This window comes from Passer domesticus, chromosome 16 (genome assembly GCF_036417665.1).
Source record: "Passer domesticus isolate bPasDom1 chromosome 16, bPasDom1.hap1, whole genome shotgun sequence".
Taxonomy (NCBI): Eukaryota; Metazoa; Chordata; class Aves; order Passeriformes; family Passeridae; genus Passer; species Passer domesticus.
In genome coordinates, this window is record NC_087489.1 from 1,291,455 (window position 1) to 1,310,160 (window position 18,706).

Sequence of the window (18,706 nt, forward strand, 5' to 3'; positions counted from 1 at the left end):
TGCTCTCCTGCAGCCAGCCCAGCCTTAACTGACACGTGTTGAGTGTGTGTTTGGGCAATTATGGATTTACATGATGTCAGCAGTTGCCGGGAGCCCAGACATCTGCTCGCTCATCATGCCCGAGCCAGGCAGCACAGAGACATCTGACCCTGCTGACAGGCAGCAAAGGGCCCCCTCCACATCCTCCCCTGGCATCACTGCCTGCAGGGGACAGGCAGTGCCCTCCTGCTCTGGGGCCAGCCCCTGAGCCACGGTTAATGCAGCAGCCTGAGCTTATTCCACAAAAGGACACCCTGGAAATGGAGATCAGCATCCCTGCGGCTCCAGAGCATTGTGCCACATGTCAAAAATGAATCATGAGAAACTTAGCGGGGGGAAAGAAGCCACCAAATTGACAGGGAGTTGTGCCCCGAGCCAGGCTGGAGTCAGGCAGCCACGGCAGCTCACCGTGACAGCTGCCAGAGCCGAGAGCAGCCGGGACACAGCCCATCCCAAGAGACCAAACCTCCCTCCAGCCTGCTCTGGCACCAAGAAAAACCAGGGGAGAGGAGCACAGCCTCTGCTGCATCCTGGGGGATGGGGCTGAGGAGCCTCCTCCTCCTCGGAGCCCGCCAGGATGCAAAGGCAGCGTCCTCCTGCTCCCCCTCACACGGCAGGACATGGTCCTTTTGCCTGACGTGGGAACTGTGGGGCCACTTTAAGCAAGATTTCACTCCCACCCTTTTGAGTGACACCTCCCAGCTGAGCAAACAAGTCCAGGAATGAGCTGCTGTGTCTGCTCAGAAGCCAAGAAACACCTTCCACAGCCTCATTAACGCCCAAATGAAGATGTCCCAGCTGGGGGGACAGCCCCGAGTCAGCCCCTGCGAGCACCAAGTGCCTCTCCAGATGGAAGCACAGCCCAGACACCACAGAGCAGTGAGAGGGAAGAGCCAGCAGACCCCGCAGACCCCAGTCCCCCCGGGTTTCTCCCCCTGCTCCCAGCGGAGCAGCAGCAGCACCACAGCCATCATGTGCCACCACTGAGCCCTGGTGTCACAGCACCACTCTCGGGGCAGTCCTGCCTGCTCAGAGCTCTGGGGACTCTCCTGCTTTCCTTGGCACCACGGGCCCCTCCCATCTCACCCCAAAAGCCAAGCCCCACTGATGCCCCCAGCCTCGCCAAGGCCTTGGCTGCACCTGCCCAGCCCCTCCACAGTGCCACAGCCCGTGGAGGTGACAGGGGATGCTGCTACTCCAGAGCTCCCCAGCTCCAGCCCAATTCCCTCACTCCCTCCCTGGGACAGCCACTGAGAAGCACAAGCAGTTTTTCTCTGTCAGCAGTGATGAAAAACCATCCTCTGCTCCCAGGCAGAGCCTCGGCTCCCTGAGAGCCATCCCTGCTGCTCAGTAGTGCCCTCCCTGACTGGGGACAGCTGTCACACAGCCTTCCTGCCAGCACAGCCACACCCCTGCAGGCTCACAGGGACCCCACAACTCAGCCCAGAGCACAAGATCCCACTAGTGTGGCACTTGGGAGCAGGGGGTGCGTCAGGGACAGATCCTCGTGGCAGGATCCACAGCAACCCCACCTCACTGCCTGATCCCTGCCCACAGCTCCAGGGGTCTGGCAGTCCTCTGGGGCTTCCTGCACAGCCAAAGGCTGCCCAGCCTGTCCCTTCCATCACTCCAGGCAGCCCCACAAAGGCAGGAATGTGCCTCTTCCAGGGAAACAGCGACCTTTCAAAAGGCATGGCTTGCGCAGTCAGCAGAGTGGGGAACACACCAGGAGTGGAGAGAGGGGAAATTCATGATCTGGTGGCACAGCTGGGGCTTACAGCTCTCCAGCAAAGTCCAGCAAGGAGCACTGGCTGGACAGGAGAAAGCTGGGGATGAAGGAGGTGCTCCACACTCAGCACACAACATCCATGGCACATGATGCACCAGCCCTGGGGAGGCACCAAAGGGCTAAAGCCACCCCAGAACATCCTCCCATCCTCCAGGCACACAGGGAAGGCTCCTTCCCACCTGCAGGATGTCACCTGAGCCAAACACCCTTCCAGTGCCTTACCAGCACCTGGCCTTGGGAAGGGCACAAAGCCAAGGCCACAACGTGCCCAGGCAGGGCAGGGTCACCCTGAGGGACACGCAGCCCTCCCGTGCCAGCCTGGACGGCTTGTCACAAACAGCCACAGCCTCAGGAGGACCCTAGGCACCCAGGCTCCCTGGGCACACCTGTTCCAGAAGGGAAAGCTGCTCCTGCAGCATTCCACAGGCAGCCCCAGCCTGGGCACAGGGCTGCAGGGAGTCTCAGGGTGCAGGAGCCTTGGGGCTCCCCTCTTTTGGCTCTGCTTCCCAGAGCCAGGCAGGGCAGTGCTGGGGTGGGAATCCCAAGCAAAAGGGTCAAGAGAGCTTCAAGACATTTTCCTTCCCCAGGGAAAGGTTTGGGTGATCTTGGGCAGAGAAACCCCAAATCAAGGTTTGGTGATGCTCTCGTGCCCCAGGACAGGGGAGTGTGGGCATCAGGAGCTCCCACCGAGCTGCCTGGGAGTATGTGGGGGTGCCAGAGCAGGCACAGGGCTCAGGCAGGGCTGTGCTGGGAATGGTACCCAGGAAGCTCCACCTCTGCTGGTTGCTTAGCGACCAGCATCCCGCAGGAGCCAGCAGCACCGGCCCTGCTGCAGAGCCCGGCAGCACAGGGGGCCAGGAACCAGCCAGGAGCCAGCCCGGTGCCTGCCAGCCTCCCCCTCCCCGCTGCAGCACCAGGATGGCTCCTTTGGGATGTGCTCCTCTGCACCCTGAGCTGCGCCCCACAGCTCTGCCCCAAAGGCCTCCAGGAAAGGGAGCAGCACTTCCAGATGGGACCTCCCAGCCCAGGCCCAGCTGCTGCCTCCAGAAGCTGATAAATGCCATGCAGAGAAGGGAAAGGACACATGGAAACACCTTCATCCCATCTGAGTCCATCTCAAGAGCCAGTCCAGCTGACTGGGATCCCAGAAAGGTTTGGGTTGGAAGGGACATTGAAGCCCCTCCAGTGCCACCCCCTGCCATGGCAGGGACACCTTCCACCATCCCAGGTGGCTCCAAGCCCTGTCCAGCCTGGCCTTGGGCACTGCCAGGGATCCAGGGGCAGCCCCAGCTGCTCTGGGCACCCTGTGCCAGGGCCTGCCCACCCTGCCAGGGAACAATTCCTAATTCCCAATATCCCATCCATCCCTCCCCTCTGGCAGTGGGAGCCATTCCCTGTGTCCTGTCCCTCCATCCCTTGTCCCCAGTCCCTCTCTGGCTCTCCTGGAGTCCCTTTAGGCAATGGAAGGGGCTCTGAGCTCTCTCTGGAGGTTTCTCTTCTCCAGACTGAACACCCCCAGCCAACAGAGGCCGACATCCCTGCAAACACCTCAAAATCCATTTGCATGGAAGAAAATGCTACAAGTTCACAGGAGAAGAGCAGCAGATCTGTAAGTGAAACAGGCAGGAGCTCAAGGAAGAGAATTGCTCTTGCAAATGTATTTTTGGGCCTGCCTGCAATTTATACTGCTGTTCATCTCCCTTCCAAGGGAAGACAGATTACCTGGCTGGAAAGAGGAGCAGAAAACTGCTGTATTAACCACAGAAAACCACAGCTGGAAAATAGACCTTTGGGGGCTTCCTTAAACTATCCCCAGCACTGGTGTTTCTAGAGAGTAAACCCAAGCTTTCCCTTCAACTTGGCACCTGAAAATCTGACTGATCACTGTGCTGCAGGAAATCAGTGCACCCACCAGCACATGGAGGCTTCCATGAGCTTCCCACCATGGCACTACCCCCCTGCACCCTGGCACTGCACCCTGGGCACTAAAGGAGCCCCAGAGAGCTGCAGTTGGCTGCTCCCCAAAGTCCCCAGCCCCCCTCACCCCCAGCCAGGGCACCCATCCCTGCTGGCATATGGATGTGCTGGGGCACAGCCTCCCACACTGGCTCACCCACCAGCAGCATCAATCCCTAAGGTTTTTCAGGGAAGTGGAGGAGATTATCTTAGGTGGGTTATTTTGGGGTTTTTTTGAAAAGATGTTAAGGAGATATTTTCTGCAACAAAATGCCTGTGCTGTAAGGGTTTTAAACCAAAGGAAGCATCCCCAAAAATCCATTCTTCCCTGAGTGCAGGTTCACCTGCAGGCTGGTCAGGGGCTCGGGGGGCTGGTCACAGGGCAGGGCAGCACCAGGAGCCCAAGGGCTGCTCTGCGAAGGCCTGGGAGGTGCAGCTGGCACTGTTTTCTGCCAGAGCCCGAGGTGCTGACACCTCTGCAAGCACTGCCTCGATCCAGGCCAGACACCACAAGCTGCCACTGCTTGGGATCTATCCAGTTTGCTCTGTATCACTCCCAAGGGCAAAGCCGAAAACTCCTTTTTTGCCCCTGCTGAGCTGCAGCTGGAGCGTGGCTCAGCCCTGTGCAGGCAGCAGCTCTGCTCCCAGGCTGGACCCTCGTGTGCCCTCGGCCCCCGTGGGACCCCAGGTGTGCCACCAGCTCTGGCACTCCGTGGGAGCCCTGGCACCGCTCCCTGCCCCACTCCAGCCAGCAGCAGGCAGCTGAGTCATGCAGCAGGGCCAGCCCAGTCTGTCCCCCAGCTGCACAAAGCCATCCCAGGGCTCTGGGGTCCCCCAGGGCTCGGAGCCCCCAGCTGAGCTGCCCCAGCCTCTGCTCCCACCCAGCTCCTCCAAGGCCCAGCACACGGAGGGACCCCCAGGCCAGCCCCTGCCAGGCACGGGGCAGACATTTTCTGGAAAGCCAATATTGCTGCTTTTCCCTTGCTTTTCCCCAGCCCTTCCATTTTACCTCCTGGCCAAACCTGAGCACAGCAGCTGGTTTTTTTCCCCTTGCTGTTTAATCTCTCCCCAGCTCCCAGAGGATGTTCTCAGCGCCTGCAGAAGCTCAGCTACCTTTGATGTGTCTCAAATTCTACCCCCAGGCAGGTGACAAGTATTCAGGGAACTTGGGCAATCAAATGACAAGAGAAGGAAGGGCTGCAGGAAAAGCTTAAAAACATAATAATAAATAAATAAAGGGGAAACAATAAGCAAACCTGAGCAAAGCCTCCTCACCACACCCAAGGGCAGAGCCCGAGTGAGGCAGAGCCTGAGAGAACCACCAGAGCCTCCTGCTCTGAGAGGAGGGTCCCAACCCAGGCACCCTGAGCCCTGCCCTGGGGGCAAGGATCCCACTGTCACAGCTGGTCTGGCCCCACAGCAAATCCCAACACAGCAACTTGTGTCCAGGAGGTCCTGGGCCATGCACCAGTCCCAGGCAGAGGCTGGCACAGCTCCTGCCCTCCCAGCTAAACTGGGAAAGCTTCAGGCAGGACCAGGATCACAAAGCCAGAGGTGGCTCCAGCTCAGCCAGGTCCACCCCAGCCTGGGCTGGCACAGCACTCTGTGCTTCTGCTCACCAGCCCCAGGTCACCTCTTGGGGACCTGAAGGTGATCTGTGACCCTTCTGGAAGAGAATACTTTCCGAGAGCTGGGGCTGCCCCTCTTGGTCAGCAGGGGAATGAGATGAGTGCTGGCAAGGCCACCTGCCCCCCCAGACAGCACCATTCTGCTTGGGCTGGCACGGGGGACACACCTGGAGATGCCTCTGGGCCCTGCTCCATGCCAGGAACACCCACAGCCCCCTGACCTCCCAGCCTGCCCGGACCTCAGGGTACCACGCAGGGCAGCCACAGCCACCAGGAGCCACCAGGAGGGTGCTCAGAGCACCAGGGCCCCACATGGCTCAGCAGCCTCAGGTGCTGGCCTTGGTGACAGCACAAGGGTGACACAAATGCAGTCAGGGACTGTCACTGGCACTGGCCCTGGTGGCAGCACAAGGGTGACACAATCTCCCCGTGGCCGCGGCATCTGCCACATCCCACGGCTCTGCCTCCCCGGCAACCCGGGTACCTCCTCACTTGCAGCTGAGCAGCCTCATGCACAAAAGCCGAGCTGAATCCAGAGCAGGATTAGGGCAGCTCTCTCCTTCCCTCCCGAATTCATCCAGCCCCAGTTTTCCACCCAAGCCCCATCCCAAAGCACCGGCTCGCAGCGAGGGACGGGAGGTGCAGCGCTCCTGCCCAGCCCACCTGCCCCCCCACCCGGGGCTGTGCTGCCATCCTGGGATTTGGGCTGGAGGAAGGTGGGGCTGGAGCAGGTGCAGTGACAGCGCTGTCCCAGCACTGGCTGCCTTCAACGACAGCATGCACATGGCAGCTGGATGGTGGCACCAGTGGCCATGAGCCCCAATCTCCCACTCCATCCAGCAAGCCCAGTGGCCTGAGGCTCTGACAGCTCCTCCACAGTGCAGAGCCCCTGCAAAGCCCCACCAAGTGTCCTGCCTGCTGCACGAGGGGCCCCATAATAAAGGAAAAACAGCAAGGGCTGTGGGAAATGGGCTGGAAGAAGGTAGAGAGGTGTGCTGTTGGAAGATGATGCCCCGGAGCACACCCGCACCGGGGCAGGGGCTCTCCTGAACACAGCCCAGCCTCTGCTGTTCCCCTGGGAGCAAGTCCTGCAGATCCCCAGCCCACACTGGGCCTGCCCAGATGCTGCCCACAGCTCCAAATCCCTTGGGCCCTGCTGTGCCAGAAAAGCTGTTGAAACACCAGTCCCGGGTGGCAAATCCTCCTCCGCAGGGATGTGAGAGCAGACAGCTCTCCCCTCCACCAGCCCCACAGGGATCCCCCGTGCAGCACGGCAGGAGCCCAGCCCAGGAGGAGTGGGGAGGGTGGGACCAGAGCCCTCCATCACCTGTGGGGGCTTGGGTGAGCACGGGGCCACCAGAGCAGCAAAGCTGCATTTCCCAGGAGAGCCCCAGCTCCTGCTGCCCGAGCAGACAGCCCTGCAGGCCACAGGAGGGGCAGCATCCCAGCTCTGGGCCAGGGAGGCTCCAGCACAGGGGTCACAGCTGGGTGGGCAGCCAGGCTGCCCCGCCGTGACCCAGCTCGGGGGAAGCCCAGCTCCTGAGTGCTGTGATGCACAAGAGGTTAAAGCTCGGCCAAGGCAAGCAGGGGTTTGGCCAGCAGCCAGCCTTTCCCAAGAGTTTGAGGGAGCTGGCAGCTCCCCCAGCCTCCAGGGCCCACATTGCCACATACCACAAACCTGTTTGCTCAGCCCCAGCAGCTGGGATGGCACAGAGCAGGGCTCGCTGACCAAGACATGTCTTGCAGCCAGGATGGGCCCCAAATCAAGAGGAAAGTGCAGCAGCAGCCCGTGGGCAGGGCAGGGCACTGCCCTGGTACCTGCAGGCAGCACTGCCAGCTCCCGCTGGCTGTGCCAGGGCTGCCAGCCCTGCCAGGGTCCTGCTGCAGCAAGGGGGGGAAGGCAGGGAGCACAGAGCAGCCTCATCCCCCCAACTGCTCCATAAAACAGCCTGATAGCTCTTCTCAGGCCAAAGGGGATCCGTGCAGTGCCCTTTGCCAGCTCCTCCTGAGGGGGCACCTCAGCAGGTGCTCCCTGCTTACCTGAGCTCTGCAGGCATTAAAAACTGCCTGTGAGCAGAGCTGGGGACTGAACCCCCAGTGACACATCCCCAGAGCCCCGGCGCTCAGCTGGGAGTTGGCCCTGCCCTATCCAGAGCTGGCTCTGCCCTGCTGAGCCCCCATTTTTTGGGATGGGGAGTGACTGCCCAAAAGGTGTCACAGCCAAGTCAGCCTGGGCAGGGAGCAGGACCACCAGCCTGCAGCCATCCCTGCCCTCCTCCTCCAAGCCTCACGCAGGGATGGCACCAGAGCACAGCCCTGGAATGTTCTGGTGCAGCAGGGCAGGGAGGCTGAGCCAAAGGCTGTCATGGCAGAGCCAGCCCTGGGAACCCAGTTCAGACACCAGTGCCCACTGTGGAGCACCAGCAAGGCACCTGGGCTGCACTCCAGGAGCAGGCAGGGCTGCTGCAGCCCTTGTGGAACACCTCTCGCCCTGCCAGGGACTGGCACAGAGCTGCTCCCATCCTTCTCCCTGCCCGCAGAGGAAGGCACAGACCACGGGTTCAGCTGCCTTGTGCTGAGATGTGGCAGCCAGGGCAGATTAGCTACTCCCTGGGCAAGAAGAACACAGGGCCAGACACCCTGGGAAGCAGTGGGCTGGAGGAGGAGAGGAGCTCAAGGAGAACAGCACCCAGAGCAAGGGAAGGCACCAAAAGGAGCCCTGTCCTGGACAGACTCAACCCTGCCTTCTCCTATCTTCTCCCGTCCAAAGGAAGGACCAAGCACTTTCCCCATCATCATCATCCTCTGTTCTGCACCTCGCAAGGCCCTGTCAGGGTCTAAAGTGGTGACAAAGTGTCACCACAAGGTAATGGTGACACATGCACCATTGAGGAGGACGGGGCAGCTCAGCTGGAAGGACCTACAGTGACCATCAGGCTGCTGGTAGATGACCACGTCCTTTGAGCAAGCTCCCACAGGATCAGTCCCCAGGCAAACCCAGCAGCCAGGAACCCTGCCCAGGAGGGGATCCAGCCCCCGCTGTGAGGGAGCTGCTGGAACACAGAGACAGGAGAAGCTCATTGCCAGCACAACCGCTGTGCCACGACCGAAGTGCCACCAACCCCCCTACAGCAGGGGACACCTCCCCGAGCCATGAGATACCAGGGGCAACTGTGAAAGCAAAGACACCCAGACCTGGGCCAGGGCCCCCAGCTGCACCTGGGCCACCAAGGCCACCAGCGAGGGCAAGGTACCAGGGTCACCATGGGGATGGCACATCTCCTCCTCCCTACTCCTCATGCCACCCCAGCATGGGGGATCCCAACAGGGATTTGCACCCATCCAGGGGCAGAGCTTCCTTGTGGCATTGCCCAGGAGCAGAACACTCCCCATGGGTACCCAGTGGGCACAGAGCCCACTGTGGGTACCCTGTCCCCACCCTTGGGGGACACTGAGGCCATGCAGGAGCACATGAAATCCACATGAAATCCACCACTGATGTTGGGCCTGCAGCTCTGCCTCGACCAGCTCCTGACTTCTCACCCCACTCCCAAATCCCAGAGCACACAAAAGCATGAGGAAACAATCCCAACACAAAGGACAAGCATCCCTGCCACTCTCCTGGCTCTCCCTGCAGACCTGCACCCCCGGGCATGGGTGGAGTTGGCATCTTGCAAAGTGCCTGGAGGAGGAGGGCTGGTGAGAAACTGCTCATAAAACACAGAGACCTGCCCTGCTGTGAGCCAGAGCCAGCTCCAGCCCCGAGGAGCCCATCAGAGCCAGCCCTCAGCAGGGACCCAGATCCCCTGCCCACACCCACAGACCATGGAATATCCTGAGCTGGAAGGGACCCACAAGGACCAAGCAGTCCAACTCCCAGCTCTGCACAGACACCCCAACAATCCCACCCTGTGCCTGGGAGTGTTTTCCAAATGCTCCTGGAGTTCTGGCAGCCTTGGGGCTCTGACCATTCCCTGAGGAGCCTGGGCAGTGCCAGCACCCTCTGGGGAAGAACCCTGGATAAAGAACCTGCACCCAGAGCCCTGTGGGCAGCAGGGTCTGAGCCCTGTGGTGCACACTGCCACACACTTCTGTCACCTGGGACAGAGCCAGGACAGCAGGGTGCAGCTGTGGGGCTCTTCATCCCAATTTTCAGATAAGGACATTGTCCTCCCACCTCAGCCCAGGGTGAGGTCGTGCTGCAGCTCTGCCCAGGCTCACCTTGCTCTGCAGGTCAGAGAGCCAAAGCAGAAGCAGGACCTTGTCCCCCAGCCCTCACGACTGCTGGAAGCTGCTCACATCTGGTTTCACATGGCTGTCACTGTGCTGGGCAGAGGAGCTCTGGAATGGAGCAGTCCTACAGCTGAAGGGACCCTGGTGTCCCTGAAGAGGCTGCACCACAGGCCCTCCACTCTTCCAAGCATCACAGCAATTGAATTCTGCAGCTCAGCCCTCTCCCGTGCTGTGCTCCCAGCTTTCCCAGGCTGCCCCTGAGGCCCAGCCCGTGAGCCCAGGGACCTGAGCCCTGGGCAGGGATCCACAGCCAGCAAAACCCCACAGCTGGTTTGCAAACACACTGCCTTCCTCAGATCCTCCTCACAAGAGACCACGGAAACCCGGAGTGGGGAAACCCAACACTGAGACCCCAAACCCCTGCGTCAGTGTTCAGGGACTGGGGCAGCCTGGAGGAGCCTTTCTGTGGGCAAAGGGGCTGCTGCCCGTGTCCCAGCTAAACCAGGAAGCAATCCCAACACAAAGAAAGCCACAACAAGCCCAAGCCCAGCAGTTTAGTGTTTTGGTGGGAGCAGGCCAGATTCCCAGGGGTTCCTGGCAGACAAGCCTCTCCCTGCAGCACCTCTCCGTGCTGAGCAACCTTTTCTGCGCTGTAAAACCCACTCAGCCTCATGTGGGATGTGGAAAGGAGAACAAAAGCTTTCAGGATAAACTCACGCTGCTTCCAGGGGCTGCTCTCAGCACTCAGCTCAGGCACGATTTACAACCTGCAAAGAAGAAATCAGATTTGGTTAAAAAGAAGGGAAAAGTCCTGCCCAGAGATGATGGCAAGCACACAGAAGGACAGCTACAGCTGTCATCAGAGGGTGTCTGCCCAGCTCCAGCACTGTGTTTGGATTCCATACAAATCTCCCTGCTGGAAAAGGGAGCTGTGGATTGCTTCAGACGTCGTTTTGCTCTCCTGATGTGCAGCCAGCCCCACTCCCTCCTGGAGAGCAGCAAATATTTACTACGGCAGAGCTGCAGAGCCCACACACCTCTGAGTGCCACCTGATCCCTGGGCATGGCCCAGGCTCTCCTTTCAGGCCATCTGTGCCACCTCTTTGTCACCCACGCCGTGGCTCCAGGGCAGCACGGGGCTGGCAGGGCTTTGGCTGCAGGGCAGCAGTGCAGGAGCCTGAGCCAGCAGCAAGCAGGGGCAGCCCAGCCTGCAACGGCATTTTCAGAGCCTCTTTTACATGACAGCTGCACCTAACCAGGGAGAAGAATCTGCCCAAGCAGCACTGCAGTGTCATGGAGGAAGCAGGTCTGGCACAGCAGGGACAGCTCCCACCTCTCCAAGGGTTAATTTTCAAACATCCTCGGACAGGCGAGGCCCAGCCTCCCCAGGCAGAAGCAAAGCAGGCCTATGCAAAGCTCCCACCTCTCCCATGGATTCAGCAAAATCCTTTCACTCTCCACAAGCAAACATCAGCTGTGTGCAGCCCACAGCCCACCCTGAGCAGCATGACCCAAGCAGCTTTCCCTGGAGGCACAAAGGCTGCTCCCAGCCAGAAAACCTGATGTAAAAAAGCTGTGAGCTTCAGCAATCCAAGGAGACAAACCCACCTTTGAGCAGGTGAGCAGGAGGGGCTGGCAGTTGCCTGTCCCCTGCCCTGTGGCTGTCACCTGGGGAAGCACAGGCAGGATGTCACCACGGGCTGGCTCTGGGTGCACTCCGTACACCCTGCCCAGCCTGGCAGTGCTGCCACTGCCCATCCCCTCAGCCCATCCCTGCCCTGTGAGAGGCCACCACGGCTGCTGTGCCAGCTCTGAGCCATGGCCATTCTGGGGTGTGAGACACTGCCTCAATCAGGATCACGTTAATGACGAGTTCTGGGAATCCTGGCAGTGGGAGCGAGGCCTCCCCCAGCCCTGCTCGCTTCTGCCCACGAGCAGCATCTCCCCAGAGCAGAAATCCACGCCAGCCTGCCCCGAGCTGCTGCCACACAGCCCTGCCGGGCGCCAGGCTGGTGTGGATAGCCACAGACACTGCCCGGGGCTCACAAACACCCCACAGTGACCCACATTGCCACCACATTGTCACCACCTCCTCAGCGCAGCCAGCCAGCCCGGCCCTGGCAGGTCGGTGTGACACTGCCCCTGGACAGGAGAGGGGACATGGTGGCACACGGATGGAGGCACTGCTGGCCCGGGCTTAGGAAGGAGCCCTGCACTGCTCTGGCTCACCCAGACTGAAACCAGCACCTGGCAAACCTGCTGATGGGTCCAAGCAAGGGACAAGGGACTCAAGGACTCGTAGTGTCCCCTCCAGCAGAGCAGGGGCACACACAGGGCAGGGAGTGCAGCTGGAGAGGGGCACAGGAGACACAGGGGTGTCCATGGACCATACCTGGGACCATGGACCACACCAGGGACCACACCAGGGACCATGGACCACACCAGGGACCACACCACCACGGCCTTCCCAGGCCTGCCCAGGGTGGGACTGAGCTCCAAAGTTCCCTCAGCAGCATGGAGGTGCCTGGAAGGGCTGAGAGTGCCCCTGTCCCCAAAACACAGCATGGGCAGCTGCAGCTTCTCCACATCCTGTGGCCCTTCCCTTGGTCGCCCCAAGTCAGACAGGTCTTACACCAGACCAAGGTGATGAGCAGGAATTTACTCATCCCATAGAATCCCAGAAGGGTTTGGGTTGGAAGGGACCCCAAACCCCATCTTGTTCCATCCCCTGCCATGGGCAGGGATACCTTCCACTAGACCAGGATGCTCCAAGTCCCATCTAGGCTGGCCCTGGACACTTCCAAACATGTCCTGCTACCATGGCCACCATTCCCTAACAGCAGGAAGCATTCCTTGGTTCCCTGAAGAACAGCCCCAGGGAATCTGCAGAGGTAACAGCCCCTGCCCCAGAAGGGATGTGCAGACACAAGCCAGATCAGCCCTCCCAGGAAGCTTCTTTTGTTCTGGCCACTTCACAGGACCTTTGTCTATCGGGACTTGAGTAAATCTGCTAGAGGAAAACACTGCTGAGAATTCGGGCTGGAATTTTCCCCTGCCAAAGTGCACAATCACCATGCAACATCAGTCTGTATCCTCGTCAAAAATGACACCTTTCCCAGAGTGGACAGCAGCCCCACTGTCCAACCACCCCTCTCCCACCTGGAGCCCTCTCCCACATCCCTCTCAGCACCCCCAGAACCCCAAAGCTGTGTCAGGTGCCCCGAAGCCCTGTGCTCCTGCCAGCACAGACACTGCCAGACCCAGAGTGCTCCCCATCACAGCATCCAGCTGCTTCCCACGGGACCACTGAGAGAAAAGCCTGCAGGACCCCGAGCCCTTCACCGGCCAGCGGGGATGGTCGGGCGGATGCCCAGGGGAGGATGCGAGGGGCCGGGCCATCCCCCACCCCCGGCGGCCAGGACTGCCCCAGCCAGGCCGATGAGCTGATTACAAAGGGGAACGTGTCATTTCAAACACACAATCAGATTTCCCGGCCCTTCTGCCCATGACAAAATGTCTCGTGAAATGGCTCGTTCTGTTCTCCCATAGAAACGTGTTTCCCTTCTACAGCCTGATACGAGGAGAGGAGGGGAAAAAAAGGAAAAGGCAAAGCTAAAAATATCACCAGAAAGATACCATGACAGCAACAGATTCACAGGAAAATGAGGTGGGAAGGGGGCTGTGAATGTGTTAAGATCCTGTTTAATCTCTCCCCAGCCACCTAAAAAACGCACCGAAGGCAGAAACGATACCTCAACATTTCCTTTGTGCGGGAGCTGACTCCACCCTGTGTTTTCCTCTCCATCTGATGCTCGGGGAAGGAGAGCAGCAGACATCTCCGCTGCTGCCAGGCAGCGAGGGGCCCCGGCAGTGGGTTAGTAGGAGCAGAGGGAGGAAGGAGCCGGTGGGAGGAACCTGGCAGCAGGGCTGGGCTGTGAATCCCATTCAGCATCGCCCCAGACGCAGGATGCGCTTTACACCGGCGCAGCACCTGCTCCAGCCAGGGCTCGGGGACAGCAGGGCCCAGCCAGGTGGCCCCAGGTCCCGTCACAGCTTGGGGGAGAGGGCTGGGCACGGAAAGGGCATGGGCAGATCCCGACCTGCGGCCACATTTCACCGCCACAAAGAGGCCAAGTGGCCGAGTGAAACTGCTGACCTGCTGGCAGGCACAGATCTGCAGCTTCAGCCTCGTTTGTCCCGTGTTCTGAGCACAACAGGGGCCGGGCAGCACCCCCGGCGCTGTGCTCCCCCAGCCCGGGCTTGGAGCAAATCCTGCCAGAGCATCCCGGGCACTGCTGAGCCCCAGGGAGCCTGCAGAAGGCAAGGCACAGTCCATCAGCAGGAGACAGAAAGAAAATCCTCTTCCAGAGATTCATCATCCAGATTTTAAGGCTCTGGCTGCTGCTTCCGTTCCTGGGGAGGGGGCATGAGCGGGCTCAGGGGCGTGCACACCCCAGTCAGGACACTGACAACTCTGAGCTGCATCCAGAGCCCCCTCAGCTGTGTACTGGGACACGCAGACACAAGAATTTGTATCAAATGACCCATCCGGGGCTCTGGGATGTCTGTCCCATTCCACACAGTCCCATCACCCCACGCCTAGTGCAAGGAGAGCAAACCTTGACTCCTGTCCCAGTCATACCAAACTTCAGCCCAAGAGCTCTTCCTAGGATTGGATATTAGGGAGAAATCCTTCCCTGTGAGGCTGGGGAGGCCCTGGCACAGGCTGCCCAGAGAAGCTGTGGCTGGACATGTCCAAGGCCAGGTTGGATGGGGCTTGGAGAAAACCAGGACAGCAGGAGTCCCTGCCCATGGTAGGAGGGTTGGATTGAGATGAACTTTAAGGTCCTTTCCAACCCAAACCCATGATTCTATGGTTCCACACATCCCCTTAAGCAAGGCAGGACAGAGGGAGGAGCTCCCCCCAAGACAAGGGACATCCATGGGGCCTGGGCCCAGCACCCTGCTTTGCACCAGGGACATAGTGTGTGGACAGGAGAGCTGCTGCAGGAAGCAGCCACTGCTTCCACACTGGAAAATGTGGCTGCCCAGACTTCCTTCTCTTCATCTGAAGACACACTTAGGTCCTGGTTGACCCACAAGCTTCCCCTCAAGGGCTGGAAGGGGAGGAGGGCTGGATCTGCAGCCACAGGGGAAGCCTTGCAACATGTCCCCATCACAGGCAGTCTCCTCCACCACACTTTCCACCTCCTGTAGTCCACACAAGAGCATAGTGAAGGACCAGCCTGGCCAGCACCAGTGATGCTCAGCTTTACAGCCCTGAATGGCACAGGGCAGGGGCTGGAAGGGGTTCCCCAGGGAGGCTGGAAGGAGGCTGTCCTGCAGCTCGCACAGACCCAACTCATTCCAGGCTTAAGGGACAGCAGGGCTCCCAGTGCCTGAGTCCAGGCCCAAAGCCCACATCCTGCTGCAGCAGGGCCAGCCCCACTGCTCAGCACCACCGACCTGCACAGGCTGTGACAAACCCAAACCTGCTGACTCAGAGCCACCGGCTGCTCTGAGGAGAACAATGAGCACGCAGCCATGGCTGTCACAGCCCCAGCACATTTATATGTGCCAAAAGAATCAGGTGTTTATGGACGCACAAGTTTCCCTGTGCAGGAGCTCCCAGCACCCAAGAACTGCCACTGTTTTGTGTTTCTCCTTTGGCAGAGGGAGCTTCAGGCTCAGCTCAGACCTCCAAGTGACAGGCACCGCATGAAAGTCTACTACAGGCAGGCCTGGCAGCCGCCCACGCCGCTCTGCGCCGAGCCGAGCCCATCTCCTCGCGCTCCCCACCGTGTCCCAGCTGCCACTCAGCACCAGAGCTCCGTGCCCAAGGCAGCAGGGAAACAGCCCAAGTGCACAGCCAAAGAGAATTAAGGCAAAGGACACTCCAGTGATGTCTGTGAGCCTGAGCAGGAAGCTCGGAGCAAGGCCGGGAAGAGCCGAGCCCACCCCCTGCCCTTTCACCGACAGGTCATTCCCAGCAGCTTCCTAAATTAGAAACACTAATTAGTTAAGGGAAAGATTTCTTCTGTTAGGGACAGAATTAGTCAGGCACCTGAGTGGCCTGTGTGTGTCTGGAAGGCTGCTGTAGGAAAGCAGAAGTCCCCAGCAGTGCTGGAGCGAGGGGAAGGCAGGCAGGATGCCTGGGGTGACGCCAGAACCCCGCGGGACGAGGGCTCAGTGCTGCCAGCAGAAAGCCTTAATGCAATTCCAGACACCAGCGAGGGATCCAGCTCCTCACCAGGACCAAGGTCATCACCCAGAGTTTAGCAGGGAGCTCAGCTGCCTGGAGGAAGAAAAAGACTTTCCCCATTCTATGCTGCAGTGACTTCTTAAACCAAGCCAGCCACCCCTCCTGGCCACAAAGACATCACACACTTACCCTGGAAGGTTGTGGTGGTGGTGGCAGCCATGGCAGCAGCCCAGGGAAGGGGGTCCAGCACGCTCTGTGTCTGCACAGGGAAGGCACCAAAACCTTCCTCTTCTGCACACCCGGAACACTCGTACCTTTAGCTCAGAAATCCCATCCTGGACTTCAAAAAACATTTCTAGATGCTTCCTCCTGACCAAAACATCGCCCCTAGGAGTTCTGGAGAATCCTCATATCTCAAAAATTGGTAAAAATCAAAGATTCTGGGCAGTCCTAGGCACAACATCTACAAGCAGCCAAAGCATCAAGGGTTGAACCCATCCCCTGCCAAAGGTAGCCAAACACAGGCTCTGCACCCCACAGCCCTGCCCAGGGCTCTGCTGGGAACGGCTGCATCGAGGAGAGCAATCCCCATGGCACAGGGATGGTGGGAAGAGGAGAGGAGATGGGAATTCTCCCCTCCCCGAGGGGCTCACAGCCCCCAGGAGACAGCTGCACCCTGGTCCTTGACTCCGATCACAGAGACATCCCTGGGTGAGGAGGGGAGCTCTGGACCTGCCACAGCTCCCAGAACATGCCCTGCGTCCCTGCAGGCAGCGGACAGGTCCTCATGGAGAGCACGGCTCCAAGCACCTGGGGAGCCCCGCAGATGGGCGCCGTGCCTGCCGAGCCAGGCTCTGAACCAACATCATTAAAGAGTAACGAATTCCCTTCCTGCAAGGACCGTCACCCACAGCCAGGCAGCCTTCCCCCAGTTCCAAACTCGCCCGATGGCAATAAGGAGACGTGGCTGAAGGCCACCAGAGCCGCTCTCCAGCCGTGGTGTGGGGGCCTGGCACAGCCAGAGCCCTCCCAGGCATGTGGAGACCCACAAGGAGCAGAGCAGAGCAACAACGTGCTTCCCCACACCCCGAGTTCTTCTGGAGCAAAAATCCCTTTGGGCAAGCGTAGCAGGAGCAAGCTGGAGGGAAAGTGCCAGCTGAGTGCGGGAAGGAGACGGAGGCATGGGCTGGTCTCGCTGGGGATGCTGGAGAAGCCACACCTCATCCACAGCCATGGAGAAGGGGCTGATCAGGAGTCACCTCACACCATCCACGGCTGAATGAAGCACAGCTTTGCCATCGCCTGCAGCACACCGACACTGCCCAGCCGCACAGCCAGACCATTGTTTGCCCACAGGAGGGTCCCCACCGAGACAGGCTGAGGGCCGGGCACACGGGAGGGAACAATACAGAGAAACAGCGATGGGAAATACAGAAACCACTGATGGGGAAAGGGCCACGCAGGTCCTCTAGTACAATCTCCCGGGTAACCAGCCTATGGAGAAAATGCTGAGCTCAAGGATACCTCCAGAGCCCACCTCCTGCCATATGACGGTACTCCAAAAATAACCACAGAAATATGCGAGGACCCATTCCAAGTTGTTCCTGGCTCTCTCCACATTCTCCCTCCAATGTAAATCGTCTCCCTCAAATCACAGCCCGGCAGTTCAATATGCTGCCGCAGCTCGGGGCTACGGATCCCCGGGGCTGCGGGTGCCGGGGGTCGCCCGGTGCCGCCCGCAGGAGGCGGCTGGCGCTGCCGCCGGCCCGGCGCTGGGAGCGCCCGCGGGACCCGGCCCGCAGCATCCCGGCGGGACGCGGAGCGGGATGCGCCGCCGCCGCCGGGGGCAGGCCCGGCCCGGGGCAGCTTTCCCGGCGCCGGGGCTGCAGCCCTGCCCGCCCCTTTCCTCTCCTCTCCTCGCAGGCGCCGCGCGGCACCTGGGGCTGCCCGGCCCCGCAGCCCGCACCCCCCGCGGCCGCTCACCTCGGCTCTGCCCGCTCGGCTGGGCTCGGCTCGGCTCGGTTCCGTTCCGCCGCCGTGTACCGGGCGCGGCCGCCGCCGCTGCCCGTCCGTGCCCGGTGCTGCCCCGCCGTGCGGCGGGCGCGGCGCAGCGCGGGGCGGGCCGGGCGCGGTGCGGCGCTGCGGAGGGGCGGGCCCGCACCGCCCGCACCGCCCCGCACCGCCCGCACCGCCCCGAGCCGCTCCCGGGCCGCGCTGGCTGCGGGGGCTGCGGGGCTCCCTCCGTCCCCGGGGCTCCGAGCCCCCCGGCTGTCCCCACGCACGTCCCGCGGGACGCGCCCCGGCCACGGGCGGGGTCTTGCGGGGGCACCCGGTGCTTTCCGTCTCCTCCCCCAGGGCCCCGTCCCTGCTGAGCCTCCTCTGTCATCCCGTGCAGGACACGCGGCGGGTCCTGCAGCTCCCAGGGGTGCCCGGCCCTTCGTGGAGCACCCCGGGCTGTCCTCCGGCGGCGTTTGGGGGCACACCCATGAGCCGGGCCCGGGAGATCTCCATATCAGCAGCTGATCAGACTCGTGCATTTTGGGGGTGTCAGGGCAAACAGCCCCCTCAGGAGATGCAAATGAAAAGGGGAGGCTGTTGCTGTTCAAAATATGCATGCACCCACAGCACGGACACGTGGGATGCATGGGCACGCTTGGATGCACACCAGGGATGCACTGGGGGCACAGGGATGCCGTGGATGCAGAGGGATGCACTGGGGGCACAGGGATGCAGTGGATGCAGAGGGATGCACTGGGGGCACAGGGGTGCAGTGGATGCAGAGGGATGCACTGGGGGCACAGGGATGCAGAGGGATGCACTGGGGGCACAGGGATGCACTGGATGCACAGGGATGCACTG

General features: G+C 60.8%; 1 protein-coding gene across 15 annotated transcripts in view; it reads right to left on the bottom strand.

The window, feature by feature from the left end:
* EPB41L1 (erythrocyte membrane protein band 4.1 like 1) overlaps positions 1-17,983 on the bottom strand; it is a 60,796-nt gene extending 42,813 nt beyond the window's left edge. For 14 of the 15 annotated variants that reach the window (XM_064391021.1, XM_064391013.1, XM_064391025.1 and 11 more), the window contains exons 1-2: positions 17,831-17,983; positions 10,363-10,412 (exon numbers count right to left, since the gene is read on the bottom strand). The gene's annotated coding sequence lies outside the window, so the exon portion shown is untranslated. Of the gene's footprint in view, positions 1-10,362; positions 10,413-13,397; positions 13,510-17,830 lie in introns of those variants that run through there. The other variant, XM_064391009.1, reaches the window with a different exon arrangement.
* Positions 17,984-18,706: the final 723 nt, after the last annotated feature.